Source organism: Pseudorasbora parva, chromosome 4, assembly GCF_024679245.1.
Source record: "Pseudorasbora parva isolate DD20220531a chromosome 4, ASM2467924v1, whole genome shotgun sequence".
NCBI classification, from domain to species: domain Eukaryota; kingdom Metazoa; phylum Chordata; class Actinopteri; order Cypriniformes; family Gobionidae; genus Pseudorasbora; species Pseudorasbora parva.
Window position 1 is genome coordinate 34,861,762 of NC_090175.1, and position 22,972 is coordinate 34,884,733.

Below are 22,972 nucleotides of genomic sequence, written 5' to 3' on the forward strand. Positions count from 1 at the left end.
TTATCCCATCGTGAGTCAGATCCAGTTCGAGGACTGGTTCGTCACGATGTATCTAAAGACGCATATTTCATATATCCATCCTTCCTGCCCACAGGAGGCCTGAGGTTCGCTTTCGGGGGCGAGGCGTACCAATATCGGGTTCTTCCCTTCGGCCTCACTGTTAAGCACACCACTGTGAAGCACTTTCAGAGAGTGCTGGGGCACATGGCAGCAGCGTCCAACATGATACCGTTCGGCCTGCTACACATGAGACCCCTCCAGTGGTGGTTGAAAACCAAGGGGTTTTCCCCCAGAGGGAATCCTTTTCGTATGATCAGGGTAACGCGCAGATGCCTTCGTTCCCTAGTCATATGGAAGAAACCTTGGTTTCTGTCCCAGGGGCCAGTGTTGGGAGCGTCCTGTTGCCGGGAATCCGTTTCAACAGACGCCTCCCTCACTGGTTGGGGCGCGGTCATGGACGGCCGCTTTGCGAGGGGCCCATGGGAGGGCCGTCATTCCTCCTGGCACATAAATTGCCTGGAGATGATGGCGGTCTACAAAGCTCTCAGGAGCTTTCTCCCGGACCTCCGCGGCCAACATGTCCTGGTGCGGACAGACAATACGGCTGTCGTAGCGTACCTCAATCGCCAGGGAGGGGTAAGATCGCGCTCTCTGTGCAGATTGGCGCATCTAATCCTCCTGTGGTCCCAAGGGAAACTGTTGTCCATCAGGGCAATGTATGTCCCGGGGGTTCAAAATCAGGGAGCAGACATCCTGTCGAGGCAGGGGCTGAGGCCCGGGGAGTGGCGGCTCCACCCCGAAGTGGTGGAGGCCATATGCGAGAGGTTCGGCCCAGTGGAGGTGGATCTGTTTGCGTCTCGAGAGACGTCCCACTGTCCACTGTGGTTCTCCCTCACGCATCCAGCCCCGTTGGGGTTGGATGCCATGGTGCAGACGTGGCCGAGGCTGCGTCTGTACGCATTTCCCCCGATTGCTCTGCTCCCGGGAGTCCTGGAGAGGGTCCGTCGGCAGGGGGTCAGTCTACTTCTGGTAGCACCCCGTTGGCCGACGCGAGTTTGGTTCTCAGATATCATAGCCCTGCTGGCAGGTCATCCATGGCAGATTCCTCTGAGGAGGGATCTCCTGTCTCAGGCGGCGGGGACGATATTCCACCCCCGGCCGGAGATTTGGAACCTTTGGGTCTGGCCCCTGAGGGGGCCAGGTACCTAGAGGCTGGCCTGTCGGCAGACGTGGTAGAGACCTTACTCAGTTCCAGGGCTCCGTCCACAAGGAGACTGTACAGCCTCAAGTGGAATGTGTTTTCCACTTGGTGTAGGGGGCGTGAGGTGGACCCAGTCAACTGCCCAGTGGCTTCAGTGCTGGAGTTCCTCCAAGATCGCTTCTCTGCGGGCCTAACCCCGTCCACACTCAAGGTGTACGTGGCTGCCATTGCGGCTTTCCACACTCCTCTGGGTGATGGGCCTCTGGGTAGGCACCAGTTGGTTGTACAGTTCCTCCGTGGGGCTCGGAGGATGAGGCCTGTGGCTCAGTCCAGAGTTCCAACCTGGGACCTGGCAGTGGTTCTCGAGGGGTTGGCTGAGGCCCCCTTCGAGCCACTGGAGTCAGCAGAACCGAAAAATCTGACCCTTAAGGTGGCTTTTCTACTCGCCATCTCCTCTCTAAGGAGAATGGGGGATCTCCAGGCCTTGGCAGTAACGCCGACTTGCCTGGAGTTTGCCCCGGGTGGAGTGAAGGCCATCTTACACCCTAGGCCGGGCTATGTGCCTAAGGTCCCATCGAGGGTGGTCAGGTCTTTGGTTCTGCAGGCATTTCATCCTCCGCCTCACGTGACGGCGGAAGAGGGGAGACTTCACCTACTCTGCCCGGTCAGGGCACTCAGGGTGTATCTGGCGAAGTCCGCACAGTGGAGGAGATCTCAACAATTGTTGGTGTGTTTTGGCTCACCCAAGAAGGGGTTGCCTGCGTCTACCCAGACAATCAGTAACTGGATTGTCCAGGCAATAACCATGGCTTATCAGGTGCGCAGTTGCCTTCACCTGTAGCCGTGAGGGCACATTCCACCAGAGGCATGGCCTCTTCGGTGGCCCTCCTTTCTGGGGTCCCCTTGCAGGATATCTGCGAGGCGGCGGGGTGGGCTACTCCACACACTTTTATCAGGTTCTATAGCCTGGATCTCCCTGCGACGCCTGGCGCGAGGGTGCTCCAACCCTAGTTGTGCCCGGTCTCCGGCTTCACACTAGGACAGGCGCTACCCTCGGTGTGGCCTAGTGGGTACTCGTTCCCCAAAGCGTTTCGACGCAGTGGGAAGTTCCCTCGATAAGGGAACGGCTCGGGTTATGTATATAACCCTTGTTCCCTGAGAGGGAACGAGCACTGCGTCGTACCGCCACACCTCGGCACGCCTGGAGCGCATGCTTCAGAGCAAAAAACTGCCGCCATTATGCGCCGGCCCCCCTTTTATACTTCCGGGTACGCCGTCACAATGACGTCATCACGCACGACCAATCGGATTGGACTAGTGTTTATTCAGGCTTCAGATTCGCTGATGCTTAGGGAGCATCCCCAAAGCGTTTCGACGCAGTGCTCGTTCCCTCTCAGGGAACAAGGGTTATATACATAACCCGAGCCGTTTTTTGTGCATGGTTTCCCCTATTTGAGGGTATAGGGAGCAATTTCAGATTAAGCCCATGTCTGTTCAACAAAATAATAGTCTTATAGCAGTAGTAGGCTACCGTTTCTTAAACTGTACAGGGCAGGTCCTAGATCAGGCAAATTTTCTGTTGGGGGCATAAACAATTATATAGACATCTTTCGGGGTTGGAAACAAACTTTGCAGGACAGCGGTTCACCAAACAAATTCACCAAATTGGAAAGAAACGTTCTAAACAGTTCGCGTGATGCATCTCAAATCAGCGCTGATCACACACGTTACTTTAGTTACTCACTTTCTGACATGAGTGACAGTCCCTCCGAATAGAAATAAACTAATAACTTGAATTATATGTTTGTAACTCCAACAGTTCACTGAACTAAGACATGTTCCCTTTATCGAGGGAACTTCGCACTGCATCGGAACGACAAATTTGGGGATGCTCCCTAAGCATTAACGCATCTGAAGTATGAATGAAACTAGTCCAATCCTGATTGGTGCTACGTCATGACGTAAATTTATACCCGGAAACTATAAAGGGGAGCCCAGCGCATTGTAGCATCAGTTATCGCTCTTCAGCATCATGCTCTGTGTGTGAAAAACTGTCTGTCTATTTACTGTTGTTTGTCCCTCATATATAAATATATAAAAAGAAAATAATGGCGACTGAGTTCAAGAGGTGTGTGCACCCGTGTCCCCGCTTCATTTCGGGAGCGGACACACACTCTCTTTGTGTACAATGCCCAGGTGTTCAGCATGCTCAGCCCAAGGACTGGTTCGTCACGATAGATTTAAAAGACGCCTATTTTCATGTCTCCATCCTTCCTTGCCACAGGAAGTTTCTGAGGTTCGCTTTCGGGGGCGAAGCGTACTAATATTGGGTGCTTCTGTTCGGTCTAGCTCTCTAGCTCTTTCCCCTTGCACTTTCACCAAAGGCATGGATGCAGCTCTGGCTCCACTGAGACTTCAGGGCATCAGTGTGCTAAATTATATCAAAGACTGGCTAATACTGGCACAGTCGTACGAGATGGCAATTCAACATCTAGATGTAGTTCTGGCACATATTCAATGCTTGGGGTTGAGACTCAACACGAAAAAGAGCGTGTTGACACCAGCCCAGAAAACGATTTTTCTAGGGATAATATGGGATTCAATTTCGATGTGGGCGCAATTTGAGATTTCGCCCCCTGTGCAAATTGGCGCATCTCATTCTCCGTTGGTCACAAGGAAAACTTTTATCCCTCAGGGCAATGTATATCTAGGGGATTCAGAATCAGGGGGCAGACATACTATTGAGGCAGAGGCAGAGGCTGAGGCCCGGGGAATGGCGGCTCTACCCGGAGGTGGTGGAGTCAATATGCAAGAGGTTCGGCCCAGTGGAAGGGGATCTATTCGCGTCTCGAGAGATGTCCCAGTGTCCACTGTGGTTCCCCCTCATGCATCCAGTCCCACTGGGGTTGGATGCCATGGTACAAATGTGGGCAAGGCTACATCTGTATGCATTTCCCCCGATCGCTCTGCTCCAAGGGGTCCTGGAGAGAGTCCGGCAACAAGGAGTCAGTCTTCTGCTGGTGACTCCTCGTTGGCCGACTCGAGTATGGTTCTCGGATATAATAGCTCTGCTGGTGGGTCCCCCGTGGCAGGTCCCTCTGAGGAGCGACCTCCTATCGCAGGCAGGGTCCTCTGCGGGGTGCAGAGGATGAGACCAGTAGACCGTACTCTGTTGTAGAGTACCAACATGGGATCTGGCAGTGGTGCTCGAAGGTCTGGCTGAGGCCCCCTTCGAACCACTGGAGTTGGCAGAACCTAAGAATCTGACGCTTAAAGTAGTATTCCTCCTAGCTATCACCTCTCTTAGGAGAGTGGGGGATCTTCAGGCCTTAGCAATTACGCCAACCTGCCTGGAGTTTGCCCCCGGAGGAGTCAAAGCCATAATGCACCCTAGACCGGGCTACGTGCCTAAGGTCCCGTCCAGTGTGGTCAGGTCCTTGGTCCTTCAGGCATTTCTTCGCCCGCCCCACGTGACGGCGGAAGAAGGGAGACTGTTCCTCTTGTGGCCAGATTGGGCCTTGAGGATTTACTTGGAAAGGTCAGCTCAGTGGAGGAAATCAGACCAGCTGTTAGTTTGTTTTGGCTCACCCAAGAAAGGGCTGCCTGCATAAACCCCTAATATAAATAATTGGATTATGCAGGCTATAGCTTTGGCATATCAGGTGCGCAATTTGCCTTCACCTATAGCCTTGAGGGCCCATTCCACCAAGGGCATGGCCTTTGGTGGAATGGGGAATCCTGGTATCCGGAGTTCCTATGCAGGACATCTGCGAAGCGGTCGGTTGGGCTACTCAGCACACTTTTATAAAATTCTACAGCTTGCACCTCCCTGCGACACACGGCGGCAGGGTGCTCCAGTCCTAATTGTGCCTGGTCTCCAGCTTCACAATAGGGCAGGTGTATCCTTGGTGTGGCCTAGTGGATACTCGTTCCCCAAATTCATCGTTCTGACGCAGTGCGAAGTTCCCGCAATATAGGGAACGTCTCGGATTATGTATATAACCCTTGTTCCCTGAGAGGGAACGAGCACTGCGTCTCGTCGCCACACCACGTATAGCCTGAGAACGTTTGCTGCATCGCAATAATTGACGCTACAATGCGGCAGGCTCCCCTTTATAGCTTCCGGGTATGCTGTCACATTTATGTCATGACGTAGCACAAATTTCATTCATACTTCAGATGCGTTGATGCTTAGGGATTCAGCCCCGCAAAGCTGAGGACAGTGGAAATATGCCCTGATCATCCCAGAAGATTATGTCCCGCTCAGGCCTTACCAGGGTCTCTATTGTGCATTATTCCTCATCCCGGTCCAGCTCCACCAGCTTCTCCTGCTCAGCGCAATGAAAGTTTAGAAAAGTGTTTTCTTCTGGTTTAGCTGTTAATTTAAATTTCTGTTGATTCAGATGTTAAACAAGTTATGTTATGGTCTATAAGTAGTATAAAGTAGCCTATTTTAAGTAGTCTAATGTAGGCTATAGACCAATTTATTTTCATTTAAACATTTTAATTTACATGACAACAAAATATATGTATGTGTTTAATGTACAATTTATAATGTGCATTACAAAAATAAACAGCCTACAGAACAACCACTCCTCTTTTATTTAGCCATTTCAAGTTAACGAAAATGAACAATAGACAGCTTTTTTTAATTTACAAATAACTTGCATAAAAAATAATGATAGGTTAATAATAAGAATATAGTCTAGTCTAGATAATTTAGATAAGATTTGACGTCTGTCAATAACCAATTTTCAGTGAGCGACATTCATTCATTCATTCATTCATATAAAAAAATGTTTTGCAGTAAGTCAGCAGTTTTCGTTTATTTGCATTTTGTCTTATAATTTTGAGTGACAGATGTCGCATTTGATTTAGCCTGTTTTTGTCTGTCAATTTTTTTTTAGCTACGGCGTAGCTATAAGAAAAATAAATGATTGCACGGACATATCCTATCCCCACTGTATGTAAAGAAAATTTAAAAGAGATAGTCTGGAAACGAAATCTAAATTTAACTGGATCAGTCGGGTACGTCGGGAATGAAATAATTTATAGGGTGAGCACGGAGTAAATTTGAAGCGTGTTCGAGCGGGATAGTGTGGTGCAGGAGCGGGACGAAAATACAGCCCCAAGCAGATTTAATTTTAGGCTATTTAAAGAAAGTGCAGGAAAAAAAAGATAGAAACAGCGAAAAGAGAAATAATGGACTGATTCCTCTTAGTGAGGGAAGGGTTGAAAAATAAATAGCATTTTAAAATGCAGTGTGCTATGAATTCTGGGATAGGGTAGGCTGCGAAGTTGTGGGAAGGTTCCATCTGCTGTACCCTTCCTTTGCCTGAGAACCGAAGTGCGCATTTTGAAGTCACTCATGAATTGCGGCAGTCTTCATCGCCCCGCTGTGACGCAATCACATTTCAAATGTGGCCTTCAGAGGTGCAGCTTTCACTTTGGGACAGCCTTCGTAGTGCCGCTGTGACGTAATCGCACTTCAAATGCGGCCTTCAGAGAGTGAAGCCTTCACATTGGGACAGCCTTTGTAGAGACTTGGAAGACTTGGAATTGTTATTAAAAATGATAAACTGCACAAAGTTTGCTTCAAATTGTATGTGCGCTGATTTGTGGAGAAAAAGAAAAAAGATTATGGCGGAAGAAATTGTTGGAGAGACAGAGGGAGCCAGGATTTTGTTCTGCAAAGACAGTTTGAGGTAAATAAATAATTTTGAAATGTGCTGCTGCTGTGGCTGGATGTGCAAATGTTTGGCCTTTGTTTCTGTTTGATAGAATTGTAAATATATCTATTAAAATACTGATATTCTGCTCTATAACTCCTCCCTGAACCTCCTGCTGCCATGTATCTCACTCTCTCATTGGCTGTCGGTGTAATTTTCAGCCAGAACGCTGTTCACACAGCAGGAGTTTGAATCGCCGACAGCTCTAGATATTTAACATGCCAAATATCTCACCGGCGTCGGCAACTCGTCGGTGATTCTCTCTGATCATGTCTTTGATCATTCACACTGCGTGATTGTCACTCGCGTACACGAGCACCGATTTGCCTGTGATCTCGGCCATTTGTTGCCGATTTCACAAAACCTGTCGGCGACTCAAAATCGGGGGGAAAAATCAGGCAGTGTGAACTAGGCTTTATGTGAGGCACTGGTGAGGTTGCACAGGTGATTAGTATTCAGGTGATTGGGAACGAGTGGGCGTGGTGTGAGTGTCTGTCCGACGGTAGTGGTTGTGACAATAAGTTTGGCATTTTTTATTACTTTAAACATACTGTGATAAAACTGTCAGATGCAGAAATCTATGATATACAATGAAGTCAAATTAATGTATTTATATTGATTTGAATGTCTAGAATAAATTGACTGATGACAGAAATTTGTCATGTCCTCAGCCTGTTAGAAAATATATTTTATCATAGATATGAGTCATAAACATTGAACATCTTAATGGTGGTATTTATAATTAAAAAAAAAATCATTAAAAAACACCCCCCATGAGCATAAATAAATAAATAAATAAATAAATAAATAAATCCTTCATCATTTTCATATTGGACAAGGACTGTATCTTTTGGCAGCCAGTTTTGGCAGCAATTTTTTTTTCTTTTTTTTTTTTTTTTTTTGGATGTTACACCCCTGTGTTCTGCGGCGCTTTGAAAGCTTTATGACTTTGGGTGACTTTCTGAAGCAATTGATTCCAGATGCTCTCTGCGTGGGAACGAGGGGTTGAATGGGAAAAGAAGGAAGAACAAAAAGAGGAAAAAAGAAGGCTGTGAAAAGGCATTATCAGGTGTGAACTATTATAGTGACTAACAGCTTCTTTTCTTAAAAGGTTAGTTCACCCAAAAATAAAACATTCTGTTATAAATTACTGTAAGACCTTTGTTAATCTTCGGATCACAAATTAAGATGACTTTGATGAAATCCAAGAGGTTTCTGAACCATACATAGGCGGCAACATCATTACAACTTTTAAGGCCCAGAAAGGTAATGACGTTGCTGCCTATGTATGGTTCAGAAACCTCTTGGATTTCATCAAAGTCATCTTAATGTCATTACAACTTTTAAGGCCCAGAAAGGTAGTAAAGACATTGTTAAACTACAGTGATTCAAACAAGAGGTCTGCAGCTTCTGTTTAGCAATTCAAATATATGGTACTTGCCTTGGTCGTTGAACAGATGTCCAGATGCAGTATCAGTAAATTAAATTATAAATTAATGAAGAAATGTCTGCTTTATGGGCTATATGTGCCCTTTTTATGGCATGGCCTTTTTCATGTAGCCAACTTGCTCATTCTTTTGAGTCTTATCAGATGGTAACCAGAGACCAGTTCTGTAAAGCACTACTTTTTTTTTTTTTTGCATATTTCTATATTTAAACGAAGTGTATGGAAGATTGTGGCCAAAACTGGTACTGCAATCACTTTCAATTTACTGTAGAGCGGCGTATCCCCTCTCCCTCTCCCTCTCCCCCTCCCCCTCCCCCTGACTCGAGGTTGCCAGATAGGCTGGTGCAGATAGGATGCAGCAGGAACGTATGTAGCTACAGCTGTTGTAACTAGAGCAGAGCTGGCAACCTGGATGCCAAAACACTACTGACTTCATGATTGATCAATAGGTGGTGGTGGGGGGGGGGGGGGGGCTTCAGGCCAAAACCACAACATGTCAACAACCATTTAAAAAATACCAACTTATTTGAGATGTTTTGGCTCGGCACACAGCACCGAAACAGCTAGGGTGACCAATGCCCTTCTAATGACAGCTGATTCAGGATCATCATCACTGCTCATTCTCCTCAACCTATCAGCAGCATTCCACACCGTGGACCATACCATCCTCCTGGACTGCCTCCACAATACACTTGGACTATCTAGTGCAGCACTGCAGTGGTTTCAGTCCTACCTTTCTGACACGAATGAGCATGTGATTTTGGGAGAATGTGAGTCCAGGCTGCTCCCTGTACATGTGGTGTTCCGCAGGGGTTGTTTCTCTGCCCAAACTTATTCATCTGCATGCCCCTCAGTCCTGTCTTCAGCAGACATGGACTATCTTTTCATTGTTATGCTGATGACACACAACTTTATATCAAAACTACTCCGAGTCCCTCCACAGCTCTGTCACGACTCACCACATGTCTTGAGGAGATAAAGGCATGGATGGGAACTGAAGCTGAACGCCAGTAAAACCGAGGCATTACTGGTTGGCAACCCTCATCAGATCCACTTCTCTCCCTTATCCCAGCTCATCTTTGACGGCCAGGTCCTCACTTTCACCTCCTCAGTCACAAACCTAGGGGTTCGGTTTGACCCACAGCTGACCTTCATTGGCCACATTAAGCACATTTGTAAAATACCTTCCACCTTCGAAACATCTCCAAACTCTGTTCCCTTTTAACCTTTCCAGATTCAGAGAAACTTGTCCACGCCTTTGTCTCCACCAGGCATGACTTCTGCAATGGACTCTTCAGTGGGATTTCTGGCAGAAATATCCAGATGCTTCAATACATCCAAAACAGCGCTGCCAGAGTCCTTATGATAGTTCGTAAATATGATCACATAACTCCCGTTCTACACTCTGCACTGGCTCTCTGTTTCATCCCGGATCGACTACAAAATCCTCCTGCTCATACATAAATGCATCACTGGACATGCACCTCCATATTTACAGGAACTCATAACTTTGAAATCCTCCATCTGCACCCTCAGATTTTCCGGCCACCTACTTCCTCAAGTTCCCACCACCAGGCTTCGTACCATGGGGGATCGAGCTTTCTGCTTGGCTGCACCGCGGCTTTGGAACCACCTTCTCAGTGAGCTGAGAGCAGTACAGAGCCTGGACCAGTTTAAAGCTGAACTGAAAACTTTTCTGTTTAGAAAGGCTTTTATGTTTTGATTGTTTGTATTATTCTTTATTTGTACTTTTTATTAATTTTTTTGTCATTTTTTCCCTTTTTCCATTGTTGCACTTTGAGATTCTTCTAAATGAAAAGTGCGTTATAAATTAAATCTATTATTATTATTATTATTATTATTATTATTATTATTATACGGTATTCCACTCGCAAAGGCAAGTTCTTTGTCGAAAGCCACATCCGCTGGCCTGAGGCCTGTTGCATGAAGCTAGCTGAACAAACTCTTAGTTTCAGAGTAGGTTTAGAGTTGACAAATCCAGATAAATCCAACCTGGTTTAGATCAATTTCAACAATTTCTCAAAACTCTGTATAAACTTTCTCTGTCAACTCCAGAGTTTACGATCAACTCTAAAGCGTGTGTACCTGAAATTGTGACACGTGCAGCAAACAGTCAATCACAGTGCCCATTTGATTCACTTCTCTTCTGAAGATTGAGAGATCGTTTTGCAAATTACTATGAAATTAAATGTGTTTACAAGATAGAAATAAACGCTGGTGATGAACACTGATAAAAACCAATCCACCTTCTTGAGCCCGAAAAGACAGAGTTTGCTCAAACTAATCTCGAACTTACCTGGGTAACAACTGAAACCAGCTTTGAGCAACAGGCCACAGGGCGCAAAGTAGGTACAGGTCTACAAGGACAATTGGCCTGGCATTGATACTGCTGGGACACCTGGACAAGATTGTGCCGAGCTTTCTTTGCGGCAGTGGAGTAATTGGCACGGAGAGATTGGATAAAGCAATGCTGGAACAATGGACGCTATCAAATCGCTATCACTATCAAATCACAATGCTACTGACCGTCGGCAGCTGGTGACGTCACCAACATGCGACCAGGAAGTATAAAAGGGCACCGTGCCAACATGACGCTATCCACTTTGTCTGAAGGGACTGTGGGCAGGCACACCTTGAAGCATGGCCACCTGACGCAGCATCTCGTTCCCTGTTCTCAGGGAACTAAGGTTACATACGTAACCGGGGACGTTCCCTTTCGAAAGGGAGCTCGAGCTGCATCAGCTTACGCTACGGGGAACAATATGCCCACGCCGCCATGCTGAGGGGAGTGGTCGCCCCTTACTAGCAGTGATTACTGCCTGGACGAGAGTTAGAAGAAAGTCTGAACCACTCCCCCTCTGGTCACACCAGGCTGCCAGTGAAAGCATTCCCTACGGTCATAGCCCAAGCTATATGCCTAAGAGAAGACCTTATTAAGTTTTATCTGAGGTTTCCTACCCTCGGCTGCTCAAAGGCCCAGGACCTACTACTTCAACAGAAGGAGTCCCTTAATGGAATGTGGCTAGGGGACCCGAGGGCGCCCCAGCCAGTCACTATTTGGGAAAACCTTCCCCGAACGCCACCAGGGAGGCCTGACCTGGCATCACTTCTGTGGGACACCCCGGCTTGGCCAACCCTGTCTGTTTAGAGACAGAGCCTCCGGACTTTGCTTACTCATGAGCATCCAGACTGAGGGACTGCAAACTGGCAATGTCTTCCTCAAACCGGAACTCGGAGACTGGAATCCTGGAGAGCAGTACTCAGCATAGTGCTTCTTACCCTTGCCAGCGAGGGGAGTCTCTTCTGCTCGATCCTAGGATCTACTGAACACTCAGTGAGGTGAGCTCTTAAGCCTGCCTGGTAGGTAAACCATGTTGTAGGCTGGCCGGTCCCTGTCCTGAAGGGACCACGCAGCAGAAACGGCGTCTCGTCGTGCTAGGGCATGAGCTCGCCCTCGGGTAATTCCGGCTAAGGCCAGGACCCAACAGCGGGCAACCGCTAGCTGTCAGCACAAAGCCAGTTATGCGTTCCCGTTCAATGGACTCTTTCCCCCCAGGGAGGCCTAAAGCGTCTCTACCTGGCACCGTTGATGCTAGCTGTTAAAGGCCACAGGGAGATGGCTTTGCTGGTCCCCTCAGGGAGGCCCATGAGGCCATCAACACCAGAAGCCACCCATGGTAATTGCTAGCTTGTCACCGAGACCGGGTCCGGGAATCTCTTCCCAAGGAGGCCCAGAGAGGCCTACCACCTGACAGCATAATACACCGGCTAACCGAGCATCCAGGCTCGAGGGCTCACCCTCAGGAGGCCCGGAGAGGCCTGCCACCTGCTAGCCAGACGTGCAAACTGTCGGAAGTTACTGTGTTCCCAGAGGTCGCCTCCAGGGAGGCCTGTTTGATGCCTCACGTATAGTCGAGTCTTTTAGGGCGGCCTGGAGAGGCCTATTGCCGAATGGCAGCTCCCTGTTCATTCATTCATTCATTCATTCATTCATTCATTCGACTTTATTGTCCACCTTAGTGGAAATTTGTCTTCGACTTCTCTGAACAAAAATACATCAATGACACCACATTTAAACTTACATTAAAATACACACAGTTAAGAGTACAATACTACCGCCATCAACATACAACAACAGAAAAATGGAAAACAGCGCAGCAAATTATAGTAAGATAGATTTCGATCTACAATAAACACATTTTTAAAACAATTTCAGTTTAGATTAAGTTCCTGTATGGCATGGGGAACAAAAGATTTCTTATAGATGTTCCGGCTCACCCTTGGGACCCTGAATCTACGGCCAGATGGAAGCAATTCAAACTCTGAGTTTAGTGGGTGTAGGGTGTCTGTTGATATCTGTCGGGCCTTCCTGAGTACCGCCTTATCAAATACATCCCCAAGCTGCCTCTGTGACTTGCCAATCACCTTCCCTGCCATACTAACAATTTTAGAAAGCTTGTTTTTATATTTCACATTCAGGTTACCATACCAAGCTGTTATATTAAACTGCAAAATACTTTCTACAAGGCCCCTATATGCCATCTCAAGAATATGCTGACTGACCCTGAAACTCCTCAGTTTTCTAATTAAAAACAATCGCTGATTAGCTGTCTTAAAAATACTCTCTGAGTTAACAGTAAAACTTAAAGTACGATCAATAATTGTACCCAGGTACTTAAAATTTTCAACTACTTCCACAGGCTGGCTGTTAAGTACAACAGGGTTGATGTTACTGGCCCCTCTTGGTTTCGTTTGTATTATAAGTTCTTTTGTTTTAGTCACGTTAATTTCCAATTTAACAGTCTGACACCAATACTGCAATAAAGTGACTTGGCTAAAATAAGCTTCCTCATGTGCTGCATTATTTTCTGTGAGAAGTCCTACCAAGGCCATGTCATCAGAATATTTAAGTAAACTAACATTGGTGCTGTGCACAGTCATATCATTTATATAGATTGAAAACAACAAAGGTGACAACACACAGCCTTGTGGTGCTCCAGTATTTATAACAAGCTCATCTGAGTAGACCCCATTCATTAAGACTCTCTGAGGGCGGTCAGTTAAGAAACTTCTAATCCAATGAATGAGCCCACCATTCACATTCATCCTATGAAGTTGTTCTAAAAGAATGTCAGTTTGCATAGTATTAAAAGCAGAAATAAAATCAATAAAAAGAACCCGAGCAAGTGACTTTGGTTGTTGCAAATGTTTAGCTATTTGATTTACAAGAGTAAGAGTTGCGTCCTCTGTGCCCCTGTGTGACCTATAGGCATATTGAAGGGGGTCAAGTTGATTTCTAACGGAAGACATAAGATGGGTGCTGACCACTCTCTCCATACACTTAGCTAAGAGTGGAGTGAGTGCCACTGGTCTAAAGTCTCCAAGGGCTATAGTTCGATGACAGACGGTGCTTATCCGATGGCAAATCCCAACGGAAAACCCTGCAGGGCCGGGGAACGACCTCAGGAGGGCCGGAAGAGGCCTGCACCTGATAGCAGACCATGCTAGCCGCCTCAGCTAGCAACCACGCACACTGTCACAGGACCTGGGAACCGGGGCTCACCCTCCAGGAGGCCTAAAGAGGCCTAGTTCCTGTCACCCAGTGGTTGGGACCCTAGGCCACCCCCTCAGGGGAAGCCATCTGAGGCCTGCTGAAACCCAGCAAGCCCTTAACTGGGCCGCTCAAAGTCGGGCTGACAGTGGCTTGTCTGCTGGCTGATGAGGACTGGACATCCAGTAACCACCTGGGGACTCATCCCCAGGGAGGCCGTAAGGGGCCTACTTTTGACGAGGTTTCTGCTGCAGCCGACATCATTGGGGAGAACCCTCCCCGGCTCACATGGGCCACAACGTCGGAACTCACTCGCAGGGAGGCCTACTGAGGCCTACCACCTGTCCCGGAGTTATCTGCCCGGACTGCCTGGGCTGGCGTCTCCCCGCCAACCGGCCTTCTATAGTCGGTCCTCCCAGCGGCCCGTAGAAGCCCTCTGTGAGACGGCGCAGTCTCCCAGGCAGCGCCTACCAGCGTGGACCTAAAACACAATGCCAACAGCAGTGCACTCAGCATAAAACGCCTTGAACCCTCTAAAGCGAGGGGAGTACATCTTACGTCACCTGCCTCCAGGGCGGCCGTCTGGTCGTCCAGTGGTCTGCCGTCCGCGCGAGGGCGTCAGCCATGACAGTGTTTCGGCTCCAGGGGAGCATCCTACCAACCCATGCTAAGCCGATGGTTGCGAAGTACAGTTCGATCCAAGCCCTAAAAGGTGGAGCCGAAGACACAGAGCAAGAGGTGAAGTATTCACACAACCGGCCGTCTCCCGAACAAGGCCAGGGGCTGCCCAGAAGTGGCGGCCACACTAAGCTCTGGGGGGCGGGTTTAGCAAAGCCTGTCTAACTGCGCACAAGTGAAGAGACGCCTGCCCCGTCCCACGACCACTGCCATAGTTGCAATCCATTCTGCTACACACCATTCTGCATTAATAACAGCCCCCAAATGCAGAGAAAGGGGGGTGGGCATTGGCCGGAACGACCCTGAACTGAGGGGAGGCCGGGTAGGGATAAAAGCTCCTGCAGAACTACTGACAGGAGCCCGGGGCAACTTGCCATGGCAACACGCAACCGCGAGACGCCACCGCCATCCCACCAACAGCCTAGGCCAACTTGATGCACTAGCATCGGTCTGGTAAAAACCCTCAAAACAAAGGCCCTAAAAAGGGCTGGGACAGACCTTACTGCAGTTCATGCACTATCCTGACCTCACAGACTCATCTAGACATTTCACTAGCAGAGGTGCTAACGCTACCCAGAGGTGGCTATGGCTAAAAAGTTCTGCTAGGAGAACGCACGTCAGTTTACATTGCCGCTTCATGCCCGCGGGCATGCGCGGTGGCCTCAACTGCTCATATTATACATATCCAGAAGAGAAACTGCCTTCATAAACCACAGTGCTACGCTTGCAAACGTACAGCCTACATAAACACTCTGTGTTTATATCAAACATCGTTCTAGCCACTTTTACTGGGGAACTACAGGCCCAGACTCCAACAGTTTATAAAACTGTTACACATCCGCAAAACATCCCTGAGGGAAGCATAGAGTCCAAACATACGGGAAAAGAAAGAATGTTTGCTCTAAAAGGGGACTCACCCGCTGTCTTCCAGTGCCTCATCGCTTCATGTAACATGCATGCTTCGGCGCACCAACCTGAGGGCGGGGTGCTCTCACACACCAGCCTGGCAGGCCGTCATAGTCTCACATTCGCTCATCATAGGCCCGCCCGGCCTGATGTAAAGCACGCCGAGGAGAAAGAGGAAAAAAGGAAGGGACACTACGCTTCCGGCACTGGAAGCGGTTCTTCTCCCCAATGTCCCTCCTCCTGTTGCGGGTGTCCCGCCTCTTCTGCGCCCTGCTCCTCCACGGAGGGGGCGCACGAGAGGCCACGCTACCACGCTGGCCCTGCCGATGATCCTCGGATCTTGACGGGCCAGGGACACCCTCCTGCCTGGGCGCCGCCCCGGACCTCAGCGGAATACATGTTCTATAAGCCGCCGAGCGCGCCTTCGCCTCTCTGAACCTTCCCACAACCGCCTCAACGGAGGTGCCGAAAAGCTCAGAGGGCAAGAACGGGGCATCGAGGAGAAAGGCCTTTTCTTTCGCCCCGATGTCCGCTAGCTCCCTAGCTGTCTCCCCTAGCTCTCTGCCACGGCAACTGAAGCCTCAGTGCTGCGCGCCCCATTACATCCAGCAGCTCCCCATACACGGGGCAGGATGGCTGGGAGGATTCGGCCTCAGCCTCATTATCCTCCCCATCCACAGCCATCCTCTGATCGACCGGAAGAGCTCCGGCTGACGAAGAGAAGGAGTCTCCATCCGACTCCTCCTCCGTCAGCCTCCTCTTGCGATCTGGCTGATCGTCTGTGAGCACCGTGCTCTCCAGACGATGAGCCAGGTCCATCTGGGAGCCCCAGGACCGACGTCGCGGCTCAGCCTCAGCATGAGCGGGACCGCTCCCAGATGCTGGCTCTTCTTCCCTCGAGAAGAAGGCCAGACGAGAGCGGAGCGTCCTCAGAGGAAAACGCTCACAGTTCGCGCAGGAAGCCCCCTCAAGAACCTCCCACGCGTGCTCTTCCCCCAGGCAGAGCACACAAAGAGTATGCGTGTCCTCAGGCGTGAGAAACCTGGGACACGGGTCAGCGCACTTCCTGTACGCACCTTTACATTTTTGTGTGCACTTCATCTTTAGTTTGGACTTTCTAACGAGTCAGACAGTACAGTCCCTGAAGATGAAAGGATAGCGTCATGTTGGCACGGTGCCCTTTTATACTTCCTGGTCGCATGGTGATGACGCCACCAGCTGCCGACAGTCAGTAGGATTGTGATTTGATAGCGATTTCAGACACCTGTCACGCTGAAGGCGTTCCCCTTAGCGTCAGCTGACGCAGCTCGAGTTCCCTTTCGAAAGGGAACACAATATTCCAAACCTTATATACAGTATAAAAACCTCTGCTTCTGCAATGATATCAGTTAAAAACAATATATCAGCTTATAAGAAACAAACAACTGAATAATTGACACAGCTGGTTCCAGTCTGACTTAGACTCACTGGCAGGGGTTCTTTATGTCTATTACATTGACACTTATACAGTAAAATGAGGAGTAATGTTTTTGGAAACAGAAAAAGACAAACACTGCAATGTCTGGATGAGGAAGAGTAAGAGCAAGGGACCCAGGGAGAAGAGCAGGCTTAGTGAGAGATGCAGTGAGAAGTGCTGGAGCAGTGAGAGATGCAGTGAGAGATGCAGGAGCAGCGAGAGATGCTTTGAGAGATGCAGTGAGAGGTGCAGTGAAAGATGCAGTGAGAGATGCAGTGACAGATGCAGGAGCAGTGAGAGATGCAGTGAGAGGTGCAGTGAGAGGATGCAGTGAGAGTAGGTCTGGGCAATAAAACGATAACTATAATTATCACAACAGTTCGATAAATTCTCGATATAATGCTTACAAGTTATGCATAATGCTGCGCATGCGTATTGCAGACCAGGCTTCTGGGTGCTGCATGCGCTATTGTTTACAGTCAGTGACTGACATGCTTGGAGGATCGGAGTGAAGTGGAGAAATAAAAATGAGCAATAGTGAAGAAAACTCAGAGCTCACCCTTACAAAAAATAACTGCAGTATATTGAAGTAAAACTGCAGTACATTGAAGTAAAACTGCAGTACATTGAAGTAAAACTGCAGTACATTGAAGTAAAACTGCAGTACATTGAAGTAAAACTGCAGTACATTGAAGTAAAACTGCAGTACTATGTAGTATAACTACAGCACAGTGTAGTATAACTGCAGTACATTGAAGTAAAACTGCAGTACATTGAAGTAAAACTGCAGTACTATGTAGTATAACTGCAGTACATTGAAGTAATACTGCAGTACTATGTAGTAAAACTGCAGTACATTGAAGTAAAACTGCAGTACATTGAAGTAAAACTGCAGTACTATGTAGTATAACTGCAGTACATTGAAGTAATACTGCAGTACTATGTAGTATAACTGCAGTACATTGAAGTAATACTGCAGTATTATTGTAGTAATACTTCATATGTATTGCAGTAATACTGCAGTATACTGCAATATTGCAGTTTTTTCGTGTCCAAAAAACTGCATTTTTCTACATGTAACAAAAACTGCAGTATAACTTTAAAAAAACTGCAGTAATTTTTTGTAAGGGCACGACCAGCTCGGAGGACACAGATATCGTTGACAAGTTAGTTCGCTCAACTTCAGTGGTTTGGAGATATTTTGGCGATCCCATCCGACATAAAACAGCGACGTAACGTTACGTGGACTGCTTATCAATAATGCTTAGAGGTGCAGTGAGAGATGCAGTGAGAGATGCCGGGGTAGTGAGAGATGCAGTGAGAGGTGCAGGAGCAGTGAGAGGTGCAGTGAGAGGCAAGAGATGCAGTGAGAGGTGCAGGATCCAAGGGTGGACATACCAAGCGGTTTTATCCCAGGTGCATCCCCACCCCCCACCCCCCGTTGTTCAGAATGCTCTTGTGTGTTTCATGCATATTTTGGTCACTGTAAGCAATACTGTAAAACTTTTTCTGTTCTATTATACCGTGTTTTCTACCTACTTTAGTAAACAGTAAAGGCAATATATATATATTGTGGTGTGACAGGCAGCGGGACGACTGCCCGCGAACACACAAAATAAAACGTGGGCAGCCCCTCACGGACGACTGCCCACAAACACATAAACAAAGCTAAACATAAATTCCAGGCCTGGTCCTCTCTCGTCTTCCGCAGTCCTTGCTCCTCCTTATATGCTCCCGTCACATGGCCGCGAGACGAGACCGGTGTGCCACGCAGCTGGCACTCGTAAACATTAATCACCGGCCCGCTCTCGCGGTCCCTCGCCCCGCTGCCTGTCACACCACATATATATATATATATATAATATGTGTGATATAATTGATATAATTTTTTTTTTTTTATGTAATGCTTTTGAATGTGAACATACAGTTTCCAACCAATAAATTCATGCAAATACCTGTAAAACTGAAACATAAAAGTCTACTCAGACAGATTGGTAACATTGATAACATGTTGAATTTTGATCCAATTCATCATTTTGGTTTAGATTGACATTTCATTGTTTAAAGTATGTTGGATCAGCATTGAAACTTGCTCAACTATAACTACTAGCACTCGTAAATCACGCTCTGTACGCACGAGACGCCGTAATCCTAATAATTTGCGCTATATCCTAACATCCTCTGCTACTTTACTCTTCATTCCAATTGGTCTCTGGAATTGCCAGTCGGCTGTAAACAAAGCAGACTTTATTTCATCTATTGGGACTCATTCTCAGCTTAGCCTCATGGCCCTAACTGAGACCTGGATCAAACCAGAGGACACTGCCACTCCTGCAGCCCTCTCAAGCAATTATACTTTTTCACACACTCCTCGGCCTATTGGGAGGGGTGGGGGTACTGGTTTGCTTATCTCAAATAATTGGAAATTTGATCCATTACCGTCTCTACCGGCCAATTCATTTGAATCGCACTCAATCACTATTACTCACCCTGTTAAAATCCATGTGGTAGTGGTCTATCGTCCTCCAGGTCACCTCGGTAACTTTGTGGAGAAGTTTGATGTGTTACGTTCTAGCTTCCCTGAGGATGGCACTCCACTGATTCTGCTTGGTGACTTCAACATCCATCTTGATAAACACCTAGCTGCAGACTTCAGCACTCTACTGACTTCATTTGACCTTAAGTTAGTATCTACTACGGCTACTCACAGATCAGGTAACCAATTAGACCTTGTCTACACACGCAACTGCTCCACGGACAACACTTTAGTTACTCCATTACACACCTCAGACCACTTTCTTATCACTCTTAACCTCATACTGACTCCTGATACAACACGTACTCCTACACAGATTACCTTTCGGCATAATCTACGCTCACTCTCTCCCTCTCGCCTATCCACTATGGTTTCATCTTCACTCCCTCCACCTGCTCAGTTCTCAGCACTGGACACTAACAGTGCTACCGACACTCTTTGCTCCACTCTAACATCCTCCTTAGACAGTTTTTGCCCCCTTTCATCCAGACCAGCCCGCCCCACCCCATCTGCCCCCTGGCTGTCTGAAGTTCTCCGTGAACATCGCTCTGGACTCAGGGCGGCAGAGAGGAAATGGCAGAAATGTAAAAACAATACTGACCTTGCCTTTTATCAGTCTCTTCTCTCTTCTTTCTCTACAAATGTCTCCACTGCTAAAACAACATACTACCACAACAAAATCAACAATTGCTCTGACTCTCGCCAACTCTTTAAAACATTCTCCTCTCTCCTTTGTCCACCTCCTCCCCCTCCTTCATCAACTCTTACAGCTGATGACTTTGCATCATTTTTCACCAACAAAACAGCTCTCTTTAGCAAACAGTTCTCCTCATCACAAACTGACATGCACATCTCAACAACTAACACGAACACGCTTCCATCCTTCTCTCCACTCTCCGAGGCAGATATTTCTAAACTCATCCTTTCCAATCACCCTACTACCTGTCCACTTGATCCTATTCCCACTCACCTCCTTCAGGCTATTTCTTCTTCAATCACTCCTGCACTCATTCACATTGTCAACACTTCTCTTCACACGGGAACCTTTCCCACAGCATTTAAGCAGGCTCGGGTAACCCCACTGCTTAAGAAACCCTCTCTGAATCCAGCACTTTTAGAAAACTACCGACCGGTATCCCTTCTGCCTTTCATCGCAAAGACCCTTGAGCGAGTTGTGTTCAATCAACTCTCTATGTTTCTTGAAGGGGACAACCTCCTAGACAACAACATATCTGGCTTCAAAAGCGGCCATTCGACCGAGACTGCCTTGCTCTCGGTAACTGAGGCACTGAGACTGGCAAAAGCAGCTTCCAAATCCTCAGTGCTCATTCTGCTGGATCTGTCTGCTGCTTTTGACACAGTTAACCACCAGATCCTCCTGTCAACACTTAAGAGGACGGGGATCTCAGGATCTGCTCTCCAGTGGTTCAGGTCTTACCTCTCTGGTAGGTCCTACAGGGTGTCATGGAGCAAGCCTGCAGTCTCCCTCTCATTTACTGAAGCTTTCGCGCCTCGATCGCCCCCCCGGTGACCGGTCCCGGTATAGCCGCCCCTCTGTGTTTTCTAATGGACGCGAGGCAAACTAAATAATAAAATTACACTTCAAAAAATGTTCCCCAAAGTTAATTTATGTCACTGAAGGCAGTTATCATCACGATGATTTCATTTCAGGTGTTCGTTTTAAAAATAAGTTTACTTTGAGTTAGTTATTTGATGCTATAAAAACGGGGGGTGTGACGTCATGATTGACAGCTGAGACTGACGGCTTCTCTGAGTGAAGTTGTCACTGAGGCACTAACGGACTTTTTTCGAAATTTTTGGGAGCAGATTAGATCTTTGGCTTTAATTTCTACATTTCCATAACTGTTTATTTCACACCAACATAATTAAATGTTCAGCATCTGCGAGAGTGTGGGCGGGCTTTTGAAATCGCGGCTGTACTTCCTGCTCTACTTCCTGCGCTCTACTGCGCAACTCCGGTCCCGAAATCGCTACTGCGCAGACTCGGTCCCAAGATGTCCGCGCCGTGCAAGGGCGCCTGAAAGCTTCAAATCTGCCAAGCGGAAACGGATGATGTCGAGTCGTCCATATTTTTTTATGGTCTATGTCATGGAGAGGTGAAGTGTCTAAGTCACATCATCTAGCTACTGGGGTTCCACAGGGCTCAGTCCTTGGACCACTTCTCTTCTCCATCTACATGTCATCATTAGGTTCTGTCATTCAGAAACACGGCTTCTCCTATCACTGCTGTGCTGATGACACTCAACTCTACTTCTCATTTCAACCAGATGATCCTACAGTCAGTGTTCGTATCGCTGCCTGTCTGACAGACATTTCTGACTGGATGAAAGAGCATCATCTTAAACTCAATCTTGCAAAGACAGAATTACTTGTTTTCTCAACCAACCCAGCACTTCATCAAAATTTCTCCATTCAGCTTGGTTCATCGACCATAACTCCATCAAGGACAGCAAGAAACCTTGGAGTTGTGATTGATGACCAGTTAAACTTCACTGACCACATTACTGCAACAGCCGGTCCTGCAGATTTGCTTTATACAACATTAGAAAGATCAGACCCTTCCTATCAGAACAGGCTGCACAACTCCTGGTTCAAGCTCTTGTTCTCTCCAGACTGGATTATTGTAATGCTCTTCTGGCTGGGCTTCCAGCTGGCTGGGCTTCCTGCACTATCAAACCCTTGCAGCTGATCCAGAATGCAGCGGCGAGAGTGGTCTTTAATGAGCCGAAGAGAGCGCATGTTACGCCTCTCTTCATCAAACTGCACTGGTTGCCAATGGCTGCTCGCATCAAATTCAAGGCACTAGTTATCGCCTACAAAACAACCACTGGCTCTCCACCAATATACCTAAATTCACTTGTTCAGACTTACACACCCTCTAGAAGCTTGCGTTCTGCGAGTGAGCGGCGCCTCGTGGTTCCATCCCAAAGAGGCATGACATCGCTCTCACTGACATTTTCCTGGACCGTTCCCACCTGGTGGAATGACCTGCCGATCTCAATTCGTGCTGCCGAGTCTGTAGCCATTCTTAAAAAAACATCTTAAGACACATCTTTTCCATTTGCACTTGACCAATACAGAATAGCACCTACTGATCACCACAGCAACGACCAAAAGCGCACACTCCTGGATCATATCTACGTCTCTCATCCGGATTTGTGCCTTCAGGCGGGTATGTTACATAGTTATCATAACTATCAGAATCCAGTGTTCTGTATATTGCGTACGTGAGTTTTTGTTGTAGATGGCTATTGCTGCGTGTTTAGCTAGAATACAAAACCAACCCATTGGGCCACTGAATCTGCATTAACGACAACAGCTGGGGCAACAGCCTTAGTCCTAATGGGTTGTTATCATAGCTATCAAAATCCAGTGTTCGGCACTTTGCGTACGTGAGTTTTTGTTGTAGATGTCTGTCTTTAAAAA